Source organism: Malaclemys terrapin, chromosome 4 (genome assembly GCF_027887155.1).
Source record: "Malaclemys terrapin pileata isolate rMalTer1 chromosome 4, rMalTer1.hap1, whole genome shotgun sequence".
NCBI classification, from domain to species: domain Eukaryota; kingdom Metazoa; phylum Chordata; order Testudines; family Emydidae; genus Malaclemys; species Malaclemys terrapin.
The window spans coordinates 85,599,132-85,618,251 of NC_071508.1; the positions used below are offsets into that span (position 1 = coordinate 85,599,132).

The 19,120-nt window shown below is 47.6% G+C and overlaps 1 long non-coding RNA gene across 1 annotated transcript; it reads left to right on the top strand.

Moving 5' to 3' along the window:
- Positions 1–516: 516 nt before the first annotated feature.
- On the top strand, positions 517–18,661 carry LOC128836324 (uncharacterized). Its single transcript, XR_008444761.1, has 3 exons — positions 517–642; positions 2,041–2,157; positions 17,193–18,661. It is a non-coding gene; the product is annotated as an uncharacterized LOC128836324 (long non-coding RNA).
- The last annotated feature ends 459 nt before the right edge of the window (positions 18,662–19,120 follow it).

Genomic DNA, 19,120 nt, shown 5'->3' on the forward strand with positions numbered 1-19,120 from the left:
GCCTGCTTTGGGGCTCCTGCTGGCAGAGCTAGCTCAGCACCTGCACATAGGAGTTTCCTGTGGTGGGAACACTGCCTGTGAGGAGGCCTACCTGCTCTGTACCCTCTCACAGCTGCCTAGCTGAGGTAAAAGGGCCACAGTAAAATGATTAACTGGGCCATTGGGGTCAAATTCAGAGCTGATGTAAGTTGGGTACTACTGCAAATCCTCCAGTGGTATCACACCCACTGACTCCAGATTTGGATTTGATCCTCCAGGTCTCACTTTACCCTATCTATAAAAATGGGCATTATTATTTATTATCTGTATTACTGGACCAGAACCCCTTTGTGCTAGGTGCTGTACAAACACAGAGATGGGAGGACAGTTCCCACACTACCTAAGGCTATCATTGCCGACAGATGGGATTTGAAAAGCCAAAGCAAAGAAAGGGTGTCTGTTCCCCTTTAAGCCAAAGCAGGCAGGGCTGCAAGGAGATGCATTCCAGGAACGGCTGCTCCCTGCCAGGCTCTGGGTTTTCCTTCCCGTTACACACTAAGGAGGAATGTGCAGAGCTGCTTGCCGGCCCACCGCTGCCTGGGGGGCTGCAGCTAACTTCGAAATGCCGTGCAAAGAGGCCAGAGGTTTTCATAGCCATCTAAGGTAAGGCTGGCTCCCGCTAGGCCGGCCCACTCCCCTGCAGTACCAAGATGGGACAGGGAAAGGTGAAAGCCTGACTGCCTTATATGGAGAAACGTGCATACTTGAGGCGATGTGGGAAAGTGACATCATGCAGCTAGATGAGGAGGGAAAAGGGGGTCCCGCTGGAGTCCCCTTAAAGAGGCATCAGCCTATTGGTACAAGTTTCACAAGGCTCCTTCTCTCTCCCTCGGAACTGTAATTGTTGGCACTGTGCCAGTCAGTCACACACATTCAGGGACTCAACTCTCTCCTAATTTACATGGGTGCAGCTCCTGTTGACTGCAATCACAGTGGCACCTGAGTAACTGAGGGCAGAACTGGGCCCCGGCTTGTACCTTTGGTTTTTCTCCCCCCCTCACTCTTCCCCAGCCAGCTTCTAACTTTAGAGTGGGTTTGTGCTTGCTGTTCTAGACAATGAGTTGAATGCATGGTGAAAGGTATCAGGGGAAAGGTATGAATGGTATCGAAAGATGTAGGGCCAATTCAACTGGCTGCTCCAGGCACCTGTGCTATTTAAACAGATAAGAGATACTTACTCCCCAGGAACTATGCAAACAGAACCCACACAACCCTACCCCACCCACACCCACCCCTCCTTTTCCCCTTCTGGAAAATGAAACCAATCCTTCAATCACCCCTGCACCCTTCTCTCCTGAAAAATGTGATTCATCTTTCCAACAGTCCCTGGAATAATGAACCTCCCATCCCCTTTACAGAACACAAGTAGTTTGGGGTTAAGGGCTCACACTTTTAGTTGCTCAAAACCCTATTCATAGATTCCAAGGCCAGAAAGGACAATTGTGATCATCTAGTCTGACCTCCTGTATAACACAGGCCCACAGAACTTCCCCACAATAATGCCCAGAGCAGAGCTTTTTTAGAAAAATGTCCAATCTTGATTAAAAATTGCCAGTGATGGAGAATCCACCAGGACCCAAGGGAAATTGTTCCAATGGTTAATTACTTTCACTGTTAACAAAATTTACACCTTATTTCCAGTCTGAAGTTGCCTAGTTTCAACTTCCAGCTGTTGGCTTATGTTAGACCTTTCTCTGCTAGATTGAAGAGCTCATTATTAAAAAATTGGTTCCTCATGTAGACACTTCCAGACTGTAATCAAGTCACCTGTTAACCTTTTCTTTGTTAAGCTAAATAGATGGAGCTCTTTGAGCCTTTCACCATAAGGAGTATTTTCTAATACTTTAGTCATTCTCATGGCTCTTCTCTGAACTCTCTCCAGTTAATCAACATCCTTCTTGAATTGTGGCATCAGAACTGGACACAGTATGCCAGTCGCAGTCATACCAGTGCCAAATATAGCGATAAAATAACCTCTCTGTTCCTGTTTATGCATCCCAGGACTACGAGTTCATTAGCCTCAGCATCACATTGGGAGCTCATGTTCAGCTGATTATCCACCACGACTCCCGCATCTCATTCAGAGTCCCTGCTTCCCAAGATAGAGTCCCCCATCATGTAAGTATGGCCTATGTTCTTTGTTCCTAGATGTACACATTTACATTCAGCCATATTAAAACACATATTGTTTGCTTGCACCCAGTTTACCGAGTGGTTGAGATCACTCTGGATCAATGACTTGTCCTCTTCGATATTTGCCACTCCTCCAATTTTTGTGTCATCTACAAACTTGATCAGTGATGACTTTACGTTTTCTTCCAGATCACTGATTAAAATGCTAAATAGCGTAGGGCCAAGAACTGATCACTGAGGGTACGTCTACACAGGGATAAAAGACCCACAGCCTGGCCATAGCTGGCCCAGGTCAGCTGACTCGGGCTCACAGGGCTATAAATTCCTGTGTAGACAGTCGGTCACAGGCTGGAGCCAGAGCCCTGGGACCTCCACCCTCTCAGGGTCCCTCCCAGAGTTCAGGCTGTAGCCTGAGCCCGAACAGCAACACAGCGATTTTTCAGCCCTGTAGCCAGAGCCCTGCAAGTCCAAGTCGGCTGACCCGGGCCAGCCGTGGGTTTTTTATTCCTGTGTAGACATAGCCTGAGGGACCTCACTGGAAACACACCTGCTTGATGATGATTACCCAATTATATTTGCATATTGAGATCTATCCGTTAACCAGTTTTTAATCTATTTAATGTGTGCCATGTTAATTTTATGTTCTATTTTTTTTTAGCTAAAGTATTGTGTAGTAAGTACATTACTGTGAGAGAGCGAGGGAGCTGCCCAGCAGGAGACTTGAAGACTGGCGCAGGCTTGCTATATGGGCCAACCAGAGTTACCTAGCGCAGCAAAAAAACCTTAAGCAGCTGATTCCTTATAAGAGAACTGAAGCCGTTCCGGGGAGCAGGGAAAGGGGGCGGATTCTGAGAAGCCGCAAGAGAGTCAGTTTGGGCAGGGCAGCCGCAAGCAGATAAGAGAGACTCTGTGAAGGAACCTTTTTCACTTGCCCAGGCTCTGAGGTAAGAGCCATGCCCTGGGACAGATTTCTGGGACTCCGTGAGTGATTGGGGCAATTCTTTTTTTTAAAGTGTGTTTTGGGAGCCATCCCAGAAAGAAGCCCAAATAGGCTGTTTGTTGGTGAGACAAGCTTTCATTAAAGTTTCTTGGACTCTTATTAAAGAAAACTGCCTCCCCAGATCCTTCCAGCAGGGGAGGTAGGGAGGTCAGGTGGGGGAAGAGACAGGTCACCCTTCCCTGACCCTCCTCCAGTTATGTCAACTTTATTACCTTCTGCAACCAAACTTGTGATCTCACCCAAAAAAGTTATCAAGTTACTTTGACAGGATGTTTGATGTTTAACCAGAGTACATCCCTGATGACTTCCCACTGCGGCTGCACAGACAGTGGAGTGATATTAATAAGTAGTTCAATTACTTTCAGAAGTTGATTTAGAAAAGTTTGCATCCGGGTTTAGCTGGTTCTATTTCTTCTCTGTCCTTCAGGCCTCACTTCAATCCTGTTACAGAGAAGACTGGGCCTTATGACCAAGGCAGAAATGTTCTATACTGAGGTGAAGGTGGAGGGGAGGCGAGGCGAGGCAAGGCAAGGCAAGGTTTGCTTCTCAAACCTGGCCTCTCATTCATGGGCTGGCAGAGGCTGGGAAAGTGGTGCATTCCAATTTGGGGAATGAGAGTCTTGCACCCCTCAGTGGCTCCTACTCCTGCAGCTGATTAAAGAGATTGAGGTCTCAGTGTTGTTAATGGATATAGAAAGGCATTACCTCCCAATGGGTCTTTGAGGGTCTATGGGAAGTGAATTGGAGGTCTCGGTCCAGTGCCCAGAGAACAACAGGTCCACATGAGAAAAAAACATCATTACATTTGGCAGTATTTGGTATAGGAGCCACAGGCTAGAACTGACTGCCCATTGAGAGTGAGCTTCCTTATCCTCCATAGAGGTGGTCCTTCCAGGCCAAGGTTGGGCCACATTTGCAGGGCCGCATAAGGAAGCTTGGATGGCTGCTGCCCACATTGTATAATGGGGTCTTTGTGCATGTTCATGAATATGGATACGTTGAATGCACTGTTAGAGCTGGGGGGAGGTGCAGGCCTGGAATAGGTACCAAACAGCTCTCGAACGGCAACAATGTTCAGTTGCTACAAACCTCACCTGCATGTGAGCCAGCGCCCGAGAGGAAAAGGCTCTGCATCTTGTTACCAATCACTGAAACCACCCAATCCCTCTTCTGGGGATTTCATTTCTTTCCCCCAAGCATCCTTCCAGAACTCACCACAGGTGCACGGATCTCTCCTTCCACTTCACCCGTAATATGTCCTCAGCGAATAGGTACCAACCAGCTTCCTCGCCATCTTCTTCCAATTGAGGTTTAGGTGGAGTCCTAATGTGAGCCGCGTCTCTGAGTTCTTCTAATAAAACACAAAGATTTACCACCTTGATGGCTGTAAAAGCCTCTGTTGCATCATCCAATCACAGTCCATTTGCCATCTCCCATTTCCTAAAGAAAGCTCTGCTGCATTCTAGGCTCTGTAATCTAGAGCTAGCAGGTGGCAGATCTATAACCTGCCCCTCCCTCTTTTTACAGATAATGAAATCTCCTCCCACTCCCAGAGCATGTCTTGTAGGATTCTGCCCTCCATTTGCTCTGCTGTCTCTGTGTTCATACTACAGCAGCAAGCAGGAGAAGGGGGAAGAGATCTATTCATGAGCAAGTATACCTGCTCCTGTGGATGGGGTAGCTTTAAGTGATCCACACACCCAAACCCAGGGCAAGGAGAGCTCCGTAGGCACCAGGGGGCTGTTATACACAGAGGGGCAGAGTAAGGAGCCTGGCTCGCGGCGGGGGGCTTAGGAAAGCACAGATCACCCAGCCACTAGAAAGAGAAAATAACCTTTCATGGTCCATGCATGAACAAACTTGCTTTATTGGCATTAACACACTAAAACTACTAAAGTGCGCTGAGATTTATGCACATAGGAACTGCCATATCACATCAGACTATTGCTCCATGTAGGCCACTATCCTGCTCCTGACTTGTGAGAACAGCTAATGCTGGCTGCTTCTGAGAAAGGCAGAGCAGCCCCCCTCCATTGTGCTGTGCCAGATGTCAGGTTCTTCTGACCCCTGGCTTCCTTCCTGATTACCACGGCGATCATTTTATCCCCTGAAGTGTGAGCTTTGATTACCGTCATCACAACAGAGCTGGCTCTAAGTCTGGTGAAATTCACAGATAGTATCCCAGGTAGATTTTCATCACCTGCATATCTGAGGTGGGGAAAGGAAGGGTATACAGTCTAGGGTGACCAGATAGCAAGGGTGAAAAATCAGGACGGGGGTAGGGAGTAATTGGCACCTGTATAATCCAATCTGACCCATACATGTTATGGGGTTGATGGTATGAGAAGTTTTAGCAGCTGTGATGGGGGTGGCTGGGGTCCTTGTCCCAGGCAGGGAGGTTTTGGCTACTGAGTTGGTGCACTGGGACCCTCTTTTCTGCCCAGACTGCAGAGAGAGTCCTGGAAAGGGAGAGGTGTGTGTGAAAGTGGCAAGGTTTTTGATCCTTGTTTTTCCTCACTCTTGCAATTGTTACTCCCTGTGCATTGTGGGAATGAGAGAATGGTGGCATGTCCAGTGCAACGCCACTATTTCTTCCAGGGATGGGTTAAGGAGGTACTCTTACCATCTGCATCTACATATGTCCACACTCAGCTGAGGTAATTTCTGAAGCTAGGGAGCTGGGGCTCCTCTCTCTCTCCTTCCAGTTCAGCCATTTGGTGCTGTGGAATTCCAGTGCCTCTTGTGATCAGCTCATCCTCCAGGAAACCGTGGTTCTGAGCATGCACCCACATTCCAGAATCATTCTACAAGTCAGTACAATGTATCTTTCCAAAGAAAACAGAGAGAGGATGGAGAGGGGCTGCCACAAGGATGATGAACTTCCCACTAGGATGTGCCATTGGGTCCGTGCACTGTCCTTTTTTCTTCTCATTTGTTTCTGCCTTTAACATCTAATCTCTCTAGGCATTTTTACTGCACTTGTTCCTGTGGTATCTGAGCTCCCTGGCTGGGAATTTTTCACTTAAACTTTTTTCCAGCAGCAAATGCTGATCTGTCAAAAACAAAACTTTAAAAAAAAAAAATGCTAATCTGAATACTGTCAAATACCTGCTATGTGATCACATTGTTGTGACATCACTACTTGCAAGTCTGCAATCTGGTACAGAAGAAAGAGAAATGAGAGGGTTTGGACTTTCTTTTCTTTTTAAAGTCTCCTATGAGATGGTGTCTCAGGAGGCTCAGCCAACACAGGAACTCAGCTGATTCTCAGGCTTTTCAATGGGTGCAGGGCCGGCTCCAGGGTTTTTGCCACCCCAAGCGGCGCAAAAAAAAAAAAAAAAAAAAAAAAGCCGCGATCGTGATTTGCGGGGGCAATTTGGCGGGAGGTCCTTCGCTCCGAGCGGGATGAGGGACAGTCTGCTGAATTGCCGCCGAATAACTGGACGTGCTGCCCCTCTCCGGAGTGGCTGCCCCAAGCACCTGCTTGGCAAGCTGGTGCTTGGAGCCAGCCCTGGATGTGTGGCAACATTATTTCATAGTAACTTCTCTTTTCCAAGGGCAGCTCCCATATAGAAGAGGAAACCTTGTGGTGTGGGGTTTTATTTTTTTTTTCTTTATCTTAAATTGACCATCTCATCTGTAAGTTAAGTAACTTCTAGAGGGAGAAAATTTAAGAGTGCTGCTGTTTGTGAAAGCCTAAGTGGAAGTATTTTTTATATGTGAAGTCCTTTTCTATCTTGAATTGAAACAAATGAAAACATTGCAATTGCCTAACACACTCTGACCTGCATTCTAGAATGTGTGTGACCAACTCAGGGATGGAGCTAGAAATCATAGAATCAGAGAATATCAGGGTCGGAAGAGACCTCAGGAGGTCATCTAGTCCAACCCCCTGCTCAAAGCTCAAATCAACAACTTGCTTTCAGGGAAGCAGTGCTAGTCTTCTAATTGATACACTTCCATCTACAGCCCACAAAGCATATTTTAATCTTCCCATATGTTTCCTGAAGTTCTGCGTATACTTAGTGCTCTATATCAAAAAAACAATAACGGTGAGCATTTATTGCTGATTAAAACCCTAGGTGAATTTATATGCTAATTGCCAGTGCATAAGTTGCCTCCTAGCGAGATTCTAATTCAGCCCTCTTAACTACAGAGATTGTGCACTGCTGGCTAGTGGGCTCCAGTTGGGAATGGTTAAATCATGACCTTATGACACCCTTCTAAGACTGCTTTTTATTCTTTCACTCTCAGCAGATGCTATAGTTAAAGTTGTGAAACATTTTCCATTATTATCCCCCATTTTCACATGCTCATAACTGTTTGAAACATTCATTATTGGGACTAAAATTTTCTATCCTTGGGGTACGTCCAGACTACCCATCGTATTAGCGGGTAGCGATCGATTTATCGGGGATCTATATATCGCGTCTCATTAAGATGCGATATATCGATCCCTGAACGCGCTCCCCGTCGACTCCGGAACTCCACCGGAGTGAGTGGCGGTAGCGGAGTCGACTGGGGAGCCGCGGCCGTCGATCCCGCGCCGTGAGGACCCAAGGTAAATCGATCTAAGATACTTCGACTTCAGCTACGCTATTCACGTAGCTGAAGTTGTGTATCTTAGATTGATCCCCCCCCAGTGTAGACCAGCCCTTGCTCTCTACTCCAAGTTGTTTGTTTGTTTTTAAAGCTTGAGCTAAATTCCCATTGTCTCAATTCTTGAGTTATGGGGTAGTATGAAAAAATACACAGTTTATACTATAGAAGATCACACATTTTTGCTGTTGTTGCTTTAAACAGGATTCCTGTTTGAACTGTGAAACTTGCACAGGCATACTGCTTACTGAGGACTAGCGCCTTGCTTAGTTCAATGTGGAAAATTAAAATAAAAAATAAAAAAGGTCTAGGCAATTGACATATTTGGTAGCATGCTCAGAAGGCATCTGCTAATAAATGTGGATAACCTAGTGAATATCCCCCTTTGTGACACCATAATGCACACACTCTCTGAGCAGGGGCTTGGTCAGGGATCCAAGAAGCCCCTGGGATACTCTGTGTGGGTCTCATGGAACTACACAGACAAAACCCCTAACATTTTTTTTTTAAAGAGCAACAAAAGCAGCCTTAAAGGGACACCATTAACTCAAAGAAATCACACTGGACTGGGACACAAATTGTATGTCTGTCCATACATCTTGTACCTGCTGTTGTTACTTGTCATACCTGAGATCACTATAGCTGAAGATTACAGAACAAGTCCCCTCCACACAAACACATTTCCTCCATTTGTTTACCTTGTACATAAGGCAGCACTGTGTGTCTGGTCAGTTTTACAGTTTTCCCATTGCTTGTGTGGGTCTTTCAAACAGCACATGGGAAGCAAAAAAGGCAAATTCATCTCTACACCAGAAAAAGGAAGGTAAAATTACATCTCACATAGGCAAGGGCTTCTGAGGGCTAATTTGGACCCCAGTGCAGGCTTGACCAGCTCCGAGGGTTGCCATAATCTACAGACCTGTTGCAGTAGCCTCTATGGGCCACTGTGAGGGAGCAGGTCTACCCTAGTCATGCCCCTGCTTGCCTTTCATCACCCCCTGCAGAGGTGCTGCAGAGCCAGCTCTGTGCCTGCTGAAGGTCTCTGTTTCCCCAAGGGGAATTCACCAGGATGACCACACAGCTCTTTGGCTTAGCTGGTGCAAAGTGGCTGCAGTGGAGGGGTGAATTCTTCCTTCAGTGTTTTGCTGTGAGATCTGCTTTTGCAGTGCAGTCACATCCTATCCCTCGGGCACTGCATGGGAGTGACATCTATGTGCATCACAGCCTTTGCGTTCAAATTAATTAAAAAAGGGCAATTAAAAGAAGAGTCTGGGCCCAATCCAATGCCTGCTGAAGTTAATGGCAAAACTACCACAGACTTTAATAGGAACAAGAGCTGGCCTGCCTTTTATTTGTCCCCATAATAAAGGAACAGCACAGGCACCTTCAACTCCCACTAGAATTATACCAGCACCCTCTCTCACTACCTGTTTATCTGAACAGTTCACTTACCTTTTTCATACCTTAGCATTTATATTTATAAAATGAACCCTATTCAACATGTTTCAGGGAGTGCATTCAGAATCTATTGCACACTACGTAGAAATCAGCCCTACTTCCCAAATCTTCCTCCCCAGTCCCAGGTAAAAGAGATGAGCTTTCCGGAGCTGCACAAGGCCTAACAGACTCTGGTTCTGCCAGATCAATGATGGGAGTGAATTAGAGACAAGAGACATCTGCTGAGAGAGCCCTGCCTCCATCCTTTTAAACTAAGGGAGTGTTAGCTGGCCTCAGTTCTGCCATTGCTTTGCTTCCAAGTGGTCTTTGAGAACAGCCCCTAGCAGAGCCTGTAAATAATACTCTTATAGTTATACAGCGCCTTTCCTTCCAAAGGATCCTGCGGGGGAGGGAAGGGGGTGTTGGAATTCAAGTTTGTTCTGGGGAGCTGACCTCCCAGGGGGCATTTTTAGCTTCAGATAAGCCTTTGATGGAATCCCTGATTTAAGGGGAAGCCCGCCCATCTGTCAGGTGGGTGGGTGTCTGTTCCTTCCATTTCTGCCTCAGTGGGTAAGGTAAATGTTTGCCCTACACTTTCCACACACATGAATGAGGCTTACCATATAGCACCACTCACTCTCTTCCTCTCTGAGGAGCAAGGGCAGGAAAGGCTTGACAAAAGGTATTAGCCCCCATGGGGGAGTGCTGAAGACAAAGAGGAGGTATTACTGCATGGGCTGGTGGGAGGCAGGACCCAGTTGATTAGCACACATGGGGTGATCTGCTAGTTAAGAGCTCTGAAGGTAAAACCTTGATTCTTTTATTAACTTTGCTTTGGTTTTCTTGAAAAGCTCAAATCCTGGATTTAAAAAGGACTTTGAATATGTCCCTAGTTTTGTTTATGTTTAGTATCCATTACGTATCATGGCATATTTTTTCTGCAAGCAAAGAGGAAAGCTTGTTAGCCCTTTAAAGTGCATTTATGGTCAGAAAAGTGCCTGTGTTCAAATGGCACCTTTGCTCCCTGTGTGAATATGACTGCCATCTGCTGACTGTAATGGCTGGGGTAAGTTTTAACTATATTTTAATCACACTAGTGCTGCCAAGCCACTCCAGCTGGGTTCTGTTTTGTTTCCTGCATCAACAACATAATTGCTAAATAAATTCCAGTTACAGGCCTAAATTCTGCCCTCAGTTCAGTTAACTCAGACTTGGTAAGTATTTGCTCTAGAGCACTTCTGGAAATGTTGTTAGTGGTATAGTTCAGTAGTGGGGAGCTCTTCCCTCTATGTAGGGTTGCCAGGTGTCCGGTTTTTGACCGGAACACCCCGGGCCATTAAAAGTCTGGTTGGTGCAGGGCTGGCAGGCTCCCTGCAGCTCCCTGGAAGTGGGTGGCATGTCCCGTGACCCCTAAGCGGAGGGATGGCCAGGGGGGCTCCGCACATTGGCCCGGGGCCCTGAGTGCTGGCTCCACAACTCCAGGAGCTCCCCTCCCACACTCCAAACTCCTCATCCCTGGCCCTACCCCAGAGCCTGTACCCCCAGCCAGAGCCCTCATGCCCCTGCACCCCAATCCCCAGCCCCAGCCGGGAGCCCCCTCCTGCACTGTGAACCCCTCGGCCCTATTCCCCAGCCCCCTCCTGCATCCCAAATCCCTCAACCCTGGCCCCACCCCAGAGCCCTCACCCCCTCCTGCACCCCAACCCCCTGCCCCAGCCTGGTGAAAATGAGCAAGTGAGGGTGGAGGAGAGTGAGTGACAGAGGGAAGGGGGATGGAGTGGGTGGGGTGGGGCGTGACCTCGGGAAAGGGGCAGGAGAAGGGTATTTGATTTTGTGCGATTAGAAAGTTGACGACCCTACCTCTAGGTCAGTACTGAATCATATCACAGCCTGGTGTTCAGGGACTCTTTGCCATCTTGTAGGTGAAATGTGTACAACAAAAGTCCTGGCCCCTTGTTGCCATTGAGGATCCCATGAAAATTTTTAACAGTGTAGGGAGCTTAGCCTTAGTGCCATAGTCTAATTCAAACTTGCAGAATTGTCTTTCTAACTTCCCTCTGTAGTGTCTATTGGAAGCTGAATGCTTCTCTTGCTTCCCCAAACATATGCAGTGTTGTTCTGCACAGAGCTACTTGAGGTGGCTGAACTTCACTGATAACAGAAGTAATTGCTGCACATACGGTTAGTACAGGACTTCGGCCTTTGGAGTTTGTTGTGGGTCACCCACCTGGGAGATATGCATGGGAAAGATTCTTTCAGATTTCTTGCTTCCTTTAAGCAGGGGAAGGGAGGAGGTTGTAATCCTGCAGCAATGTTCCTCATCACATTTATTCTTTCCTCCAAAAATTTCATCCCCAGCTGTCACTGAAACAAGTTGAAAATCAAATCAAAACAAAACAGTGAATGGCCTTGGGGTCAAAGTAATTTGCAAACAGTCATCAGGTTTTGTTCTTAGAGGGCCTGATCTTTAGAAAGAATGACTGGTGCTATGGTTAAAAGTATTAGACTAGGAGTCAGGAGACCCAGGTTCAGTTCCTAACTCTGCCAGACTCCTTGTGCAAATCACTTAACGCTCTTTGCTGCAGTTCTCAGGGTTGCTACCTTAGAGGTACAAAAAAAATCAAGATCTCCACAATGATCCTGAGCCCATAAAACTGGACAGCTGGTAGCATGTACTGAGCACCCAGAATAGCTACCAAAAAAAAAAAAAGATGATCCTGGGAAAACCTGGACAAATGGCAACCCTAAGTTGTACCATTGCTCTGGAATTCACTAAAAGAACAGGAGTACTTGTGGCACCTTAGAGACTAACAAATTTATTAGAGCATAAGCTTTCGTGGACTACAGCCCACTTCTTCGGATGCACATAAAGTGGAATAAATATTGAGGAGATATATATACCCACATACAGAGAGCATAAACAGGTGGGAGTTGTCTTACCAACTCTGAGAGGCCAATTAAGTAAGAGGAAAAAAAACTTTTGAAGTGATAATCAAGGTAGCCCAGTACAGACAGTTTGATAGTAAGTGTGAGAATACTTACAAGGGGAGATAGATTCAGTGTTTGTAATGGCTCAGCCATTTCCAGTCCTTATTCAATCCTGAGTTGATTGTATCTAGTTTGCATATCAATTCCAGCTCAGCAGTCTCTCGTTGGAGTCTGTTTTTGAAGTTTTTCTGTTGTAATATAGCCACCCGCAGGTCTGTCATTGAATGACCAGACAGGTTAAAGTATTCTCCCACTGGTTTTTGAGTATTATGATTCCTGATGTCAGAGTTGTGTCCATTAATTCTTTTGCTTAGAGACTGTCCGGTTTGGCCAATGTACATGGCAGAGGGGCATTGCTGGCACATGATGGCATATATCACATTGGTAGATGTGCAGGTGAACGAGCCCCTGATGGTATGGCTGATGTGATTAGGTCCTATGATGATGTCACTTGAATAGATATGTGGACAGAGTTGGCATCAGGGTTTGTTACAAGGATAGGTTCCTGGGTCAGTGTTTTTGTTCAGTGATGTGTGGTTGCTGGTGAGTATTTACAGCACTGCTGACCAGGCCATTAAAAGTTTGGTTGGCCTCCCCCAGTGGGGCAGGCAGGGTGCCTGCATGGCTCCTAGGAAGCTGCGAGCATCTTCCTCTGGCTTCTAGGTGCATGGGTGGCCACGAGGGCTCCACGCACTGCCCCTGCCCTGAGTGCCAGCTCCACAGCTCCCATTGGCTGGGAACTGCGGCCAATGGGAGCTGCGGGGGCAATGCCTGCAGGCAGGGGCAGCGCACGGAGGTGCCTGGTTGCCCCTCCATCTAGGAGCCAGAGGAACATGTTGCTGCTTCCCAGGAGCCGCCTGAGGTGAGCGCCGCCTGGAGCCCACACCCTAAACTCCCTCCTGCGCCCCAGCCCTCTGCCCCAGCCCTAAGTTCTCTCCTGCACTCTAAACCTCTTGGCCCCAGCCCGGAGCCCCCTTCTGCATCCCAAATCCCTCATCCCTGGCCCCACCCCAGAACCGCACCCAAAGCCAGAGCCCTCATCCCCTCTTGCACATCAAACCCCTGCCCCAACCCAGTGAAAATGAGCGAGTGAGTGGGGGGTGAGGGGAGAGCGAGTGACGGAGGGAGGAGGGATGGAGTGAGTGGGGGCGGCGCCTCAGAAAAAGGGCAGGGCATGGGTGTTAGGTTTTCTGCGAATAGAAAGTTGGCAACCACAGGTCTGACCCTGCTTTGCTTAAGAGAGCTGTCACGATTACAGTCCCTACCTGCCAACTGCCTTGTTTTGGTCAAAGACTGGACTGGATTTTTAACCCCGTCTTTGGTATCTGCAACCCCAGCCATAGAAAGAAAGAATAATTTGGCCTCCTGCCATTAAGGCTGTGAAGAGGGAGCAGGAGTTTCTGTGAAACTCAGACACCAATGGAAAGGCTGTGACGGATGGCAGGGTGAAGGTGGGGCTGAAACTGAAGAAAGAGAAAGAGGAGGGACGTATTCACTGTGACCAACTCTTGTGAATTTATTGCGAGTTTTGTGGTATTTTGTAGGGTTTTTTAAGAAAGCCCCAGCTCCTGGAACCCTAGGATTATGTGAGAATCTCAACTTTCATTTAAAAAAAGGTTGCTAGCCCTCATGGCTGTGGCAAAAAAAACTTGAAAACGTGGTCTGACTGCTCCCTAACAGCTCATATGGACAAATATAAAGAAACCAGAATGTATTATTTTATTTTATTTTTAAATCTTCATGATGTCTCAGGGCTGGACCCAACTTTTGCGAATGCCTGGGGTTGGCAATGCTGCTTACACTGGTGTGAGACCAAAGGCTAAAGAGCCTGGGGGCTGCTCCTGGGTGTGACACAGCAAAGCCTCAGCGCCTCACACTGGCCTCATAGATTAATAGACCAGTGTGTCTCACCTCCCCTGCCTGCTGACTGCATCTCAGTGCTAATTAGATGGGGAGGGTGGCAGGCAGCCAGCCAGCCGGTAGCCTCCTGCTCCCTCCGCCCAGCAGCAAGATGCTGGCTGGGAGCTGCACAGCAGGAGAATAAACTGCCTTGGCTTCCCCCTGCATGCTATTGAGGGAAAGCACAGACAGCTGGGGGGGTAGGAGGGAGGGGACAGACAGAAAGGGGGCACCAGTGGGGGTGAATTAAAGGAGTTGGAGAGACGGAGAGGCAAAAATGAAATGAGGGAGAGGGATAAGGAGGATTTCAGTAACCAGAGGCACTGGGGGCCAAGCTGGGGGAGAGAGCTGGGACCTGTAGGTGAGAATCCCCTCCAACATCCACCTCAGCAGAAAAAAGGTGACATTCCTATGTCCTCCCAGGGAGTGAGAAAGGGAAGGAGCCCCACCCATCCTCCCCCTTGGTAGGGAGACAGGAAGGTAACTCTTGACAATTACCTGGGTTTTTACATTCTCAGATTGTTCTGAAAAATTCACCCTGGGAGCTGAAATTGCCCGGGGTCTGGGGGGGCGGAGGGATAGGAGGGGGAGCAAAGGGAGCTACTGAGACTTAGGGTCAGGGAGCCAGCTCCTGATGCCCAGCCCTGGGCACCGATGCCCCCTACCCTGCTAGGTGCTGGTGCCCTGTTTCATATCCCATCCCACCCTGGGGGCTGGCGCATGTGCTTCTGCCCCTCCCCCTGGGGACCTGTGGTGGCTGGAAGACAGGGCCAGGCTAGGCCAGAGAGTCCTACCTGCTCCCCAGAGGCCAGTCCAATATTGTGCACCACAGTAGCTGCTCAAGTCCCTCGAGGTTGCACTCTGGTCTCTGCCTCTTCCCCTCCCTTCCCCCATATGCAGAACGTAGTGGGTCCCACACTCTCCTCCAGAAGATACTGTGGGGGTGGAGACATAAATCCACCCCCCAATATTTCCATTGCAGGGCTGCTATCAGCCCCCTGCTCTCCCCATATCTGTCACAGTCAGTCTCTGGCGGAAGGTGATGTTTTGGGAATGTTTGAGGAAAATCATTCCAGGTGCTTGTGTTAGGTGATGGGATAAAATACACTTTTCCCAACTGTACAGAATAGGTCTAGCCATACTTTGAAAAAGGAGGCTACAAGAGCAACAGCTGGTGTTTAGAACTCAGCAAGGACAGAGTTAACGCTGAGGACTGGCATCGTTCCTTGGTTTGCAGGGGAAAACATGTTCTTTTAAAATAAAGGTATTAGTGACTGAACAAACTGTGTGGGTGTCTGCTCAGACACATGAAGCCCTTTTGATTTCACTGCATATTCTCTCTCCCTGTTTAATAGGCACAGGAACTGCTGCTCTCAGGAAAACTTGCATGAGGGAAATTGTAAATAACTCATTGAAACACACGCAGCAAAATCCTACCCCTTCAAAACTCAATTGAATGTCAAAGACAGGTCAAAATTGTGTGTGGGATCAAGACCAGAAATGCCGTAAGGGTAGGGTCTCTAAAGAATTTTTGCTGCATTCTTCTATAGTCTATAAATGCCAAGCATTCATATAGTTTTTAAATGTACATTGTATTGATATCAGTACAATTATATAGAACCATACACGTGAATAACACAAGGTATGGCCAACCAATGGCCACATTACAAAGCAATCTCCTGGACTTCTACACCCCTGGCTCCCCATGTCTAGCCATCTAATGCATCGTAACTCTTACTTGCACATCTCTGGCTTCCTTTAGACAAGAGAAAAATTCTTTCCATAGCACATGAAATTCTTCACTTTTATCATGAATCTGACAGATAAGCGGCTCGTATGAAGCAATCCCTGCCGTGTCAACATTCCAATCTTCAGAAGTGGGATATGAGCTTTTCCGCCTTATAAGGATCAGTCTCTTTGCACGTACAAAGGGAATTGCAAAGTACAAAACTTATTAGTTCCATGTATTGCTGAAAATGTATCCAGCAAATATCATCTCAGTCAGATGGTGGCTTATATGATAACTGTTCCTATAATATTGTTTTTACACTGGGCCAAAATTACTTTACTTCAGTTCAAAAGAAATGTCTCTCTTTTTCTTTTGTCAAGTTACTGTCATTACAACATACACTGAGGGCACCACTGAACAGTTAACCCAGCCTTGTAGAAAAGGTCTCCAACCTAACAGCAGCAGTTGTGAAGGAAGGAACTCGTTCACCTCAGTGAAGTCTGAACTCCAGGGCTTAAGTGGGTCCATTTAAATGGTACAAGGTTAAGATTTATGCTAATAATCAGTGCTTAAAGTGTGTCAGCAGGGGGGAAGGATGTGTGGTGGCACACAAGGGGTGACAGACGCAGAGGGGAACAAATAAAAATTGAGCTGGGTCTTTCAGGAGTACACTTTAAGCACTACCTTACCAATGCTGCTTCTCCAAGATTATAATAGACACCCCACTTTTTGTGGACCACTTTAAGCACTGCTGTTAATAACTGGATGAAGAGGCATTCCTGGAGTTGTCTGTTTGTATGATTTTATTCTTGCAGCCTGTCAAGGAGTGCCTAGAGCAAAGAGTACATGCTATAGGAGAGTAAAAACTGAAATAAATGCATTAAATAAATAAGCACGGGCATGTAAAATGAACCAAGGAAATTAAATGCACCCTCCTTAATGCAAAGGGGAAGATTGTGCAATTAAATCACCCAAAGTCAAGAAATATGTTTAACAGCAACACTGAGTGAACCATGTCCACATATATGCTATACTTTGTCCACATCCTGTTTTTTCTGCTTAAATGTGTTGCTTATGTATTGCTGTTTATGTAATAAAACATAAACTGAGCACTATACAGAATGTGCAAAGTGGCTCAGGAATCTCATGATTTTTAACTGTGCACCCTTAGCATTTTTTCATCTAGAGATCAGAAAATAAATCCTTGTTCCATCCTTAGAAAAATACCTGCCCTGAAAACAACAGGGGGAAAGGCTCATCTGTTTGGCCTATTAGCCTGGTTACAAGAACAAGCCATCTTCGATAGATTAGCTTTTGCTTTTTCTGCCATATATTTATAATACTCTCTCCTTATTTTATTTTTCCTAGGTTTACTATTTCTCCCAAGCAACAGTTTTCTCTACCCAGCATCTACAAAGGTAAAGCCATTGCAGCTACAGATGTCCCCATGATCAAAGCTTGAAACAAGAGTTCTCAGCTCCAGGGTATACTCTGGCCTCCTACGAAGAGAGGCCAGCAAAACCCAGCCACCTCCCTCAAAGCTCTTACTCGTCTGTTTTCCTTTTAAACCACCGGCTACCATTTTCTAGAGAGACCTGCAGCTCATGCATTGGTCCCAGCCCATAGTGCTGGATTAACACTGGGGCTTTAGGGGCTGCAGTCCAGGGCCTCGGGCTAAGGGAGCCCCCACAAACATAAATCCATAATTATATACAATTACAGTGGTCACAAACCCGTCAATTGTGATCGCCTGGTTGATCCTGGAGCTTCTGCCGGTCAATCGCAATCTCTGGGACGCTAAAAGTCCAGTGGAACAGCAGGGCTCAGACAGGCTGCCTGCATGCCGTGTTCCCACTCCGCATCCGGAAGCGGCCAGCTGCTGGCACGTCTCTGCGGCCCCTGGGGAGGGTGAAGGTGGCTCTGTGCACTGCTCCTGCCCCCAGCACCGTCCCCGCAGCTCCCATTAGCCGGGAACCAGTCAGAGCCTGCACCTCACACTCCCTTCTGCACCCCAACCCCCTGCCCCAGGTCAGAATCCCCTCCTGCACCAAACTCCCTCCCAGAGCCCGCACCCCTCACCCTCACCTGCACCCCAACACTCTGCCCCAGCCTGGAGCCCCCTCCTGCACCTTAACTCCCTCCCCGAAAGAAACTAATATAACAGCTGTTCTGAGGTAAGAAGTAGGCTATTTTGAATTAACTTAACTATAGTCTACATGTTTTAAGACTGAAATGTAACCACAGAAATGCTTTATGTTAATTAAAAGACAAGTTTAGTATAGCATTAATAGCTTCGATGCCATAATAGTGATAATTTTGTTTTAAATTAGGAAAAAGACTTGTATACAGGGGCCCCACAAAATCTAACAGTCCTGGGCCCACAGGAGAGTTAATCCGGCTCTGCCAGCCCACATATACATGGTATCAGTACATTTAAGATAGTGCAGTGAAAATAGGATCTGAGTTCCCCCGCTTTCTCTGGATCATCTCACTGGCCAGAGTTGGGCCATTCTAACTCTTCAAGCAGTGGTACAGTAAAGAAGGCTGAGCTGACGAATATTTATTGCTTAAACTATATGGATCAATCCGGTTGTAGAAGCAGGATGGACTAAATGACCTATTAGATCTTTTCCATCTCTAACGTATGCGGTAGCTCACCAGTCAGGCCTGGGAATAGGCCCTTTGATATCCAGACAAGCTACCCAGGAGGAGGAGGAAGGGGAAGGCAGAGATGGAGTGCTGTGAAAAAGTCTTCAGTACGCTTTGCCCTTTGATCAGCACTGTGCATTACCAAAGAGGCCTTGTCTCTACATTAGGGTTACCATATTTCAGCAAGCAAAAAAGAGGACGGGAGGAGCCCCGCCCTAGCCCCGCCCACTTCCCGCCCCCCCAGAACCCCCAACCCTCCCCCCGTTCCTTGTCCCCTGACTGCCCCCTCCTGGGACCCCTGCCCCTAACTGCCCCCCAGGACTCCACTCCCTATCTAAGCCTCCCTGCCTCTTGTCCCCTGACTGCCCCAACCCTTATCCACACCCCCACCCCCAGATAGACCCCTGGGACTCCCACGCCCCATCCAACCACTCCCCCCCCCAGAACTCCCAATCCATCTAAACCCCTCTGCTCCCTGTCCCCTGACTGCTCCGATCCCTCTCCGCACTCCTGCCCCCTGACAGCCCCCCCCAGAACTCCCAACCCATCTAAACCTCTCTGCTCCCTGTCCCCTGACTGCTCCGATCCCTCTACCCACTCCTGCCCCCTGACAGCCCCCCCCAGAACTCCCATCCCATCTAAACCTC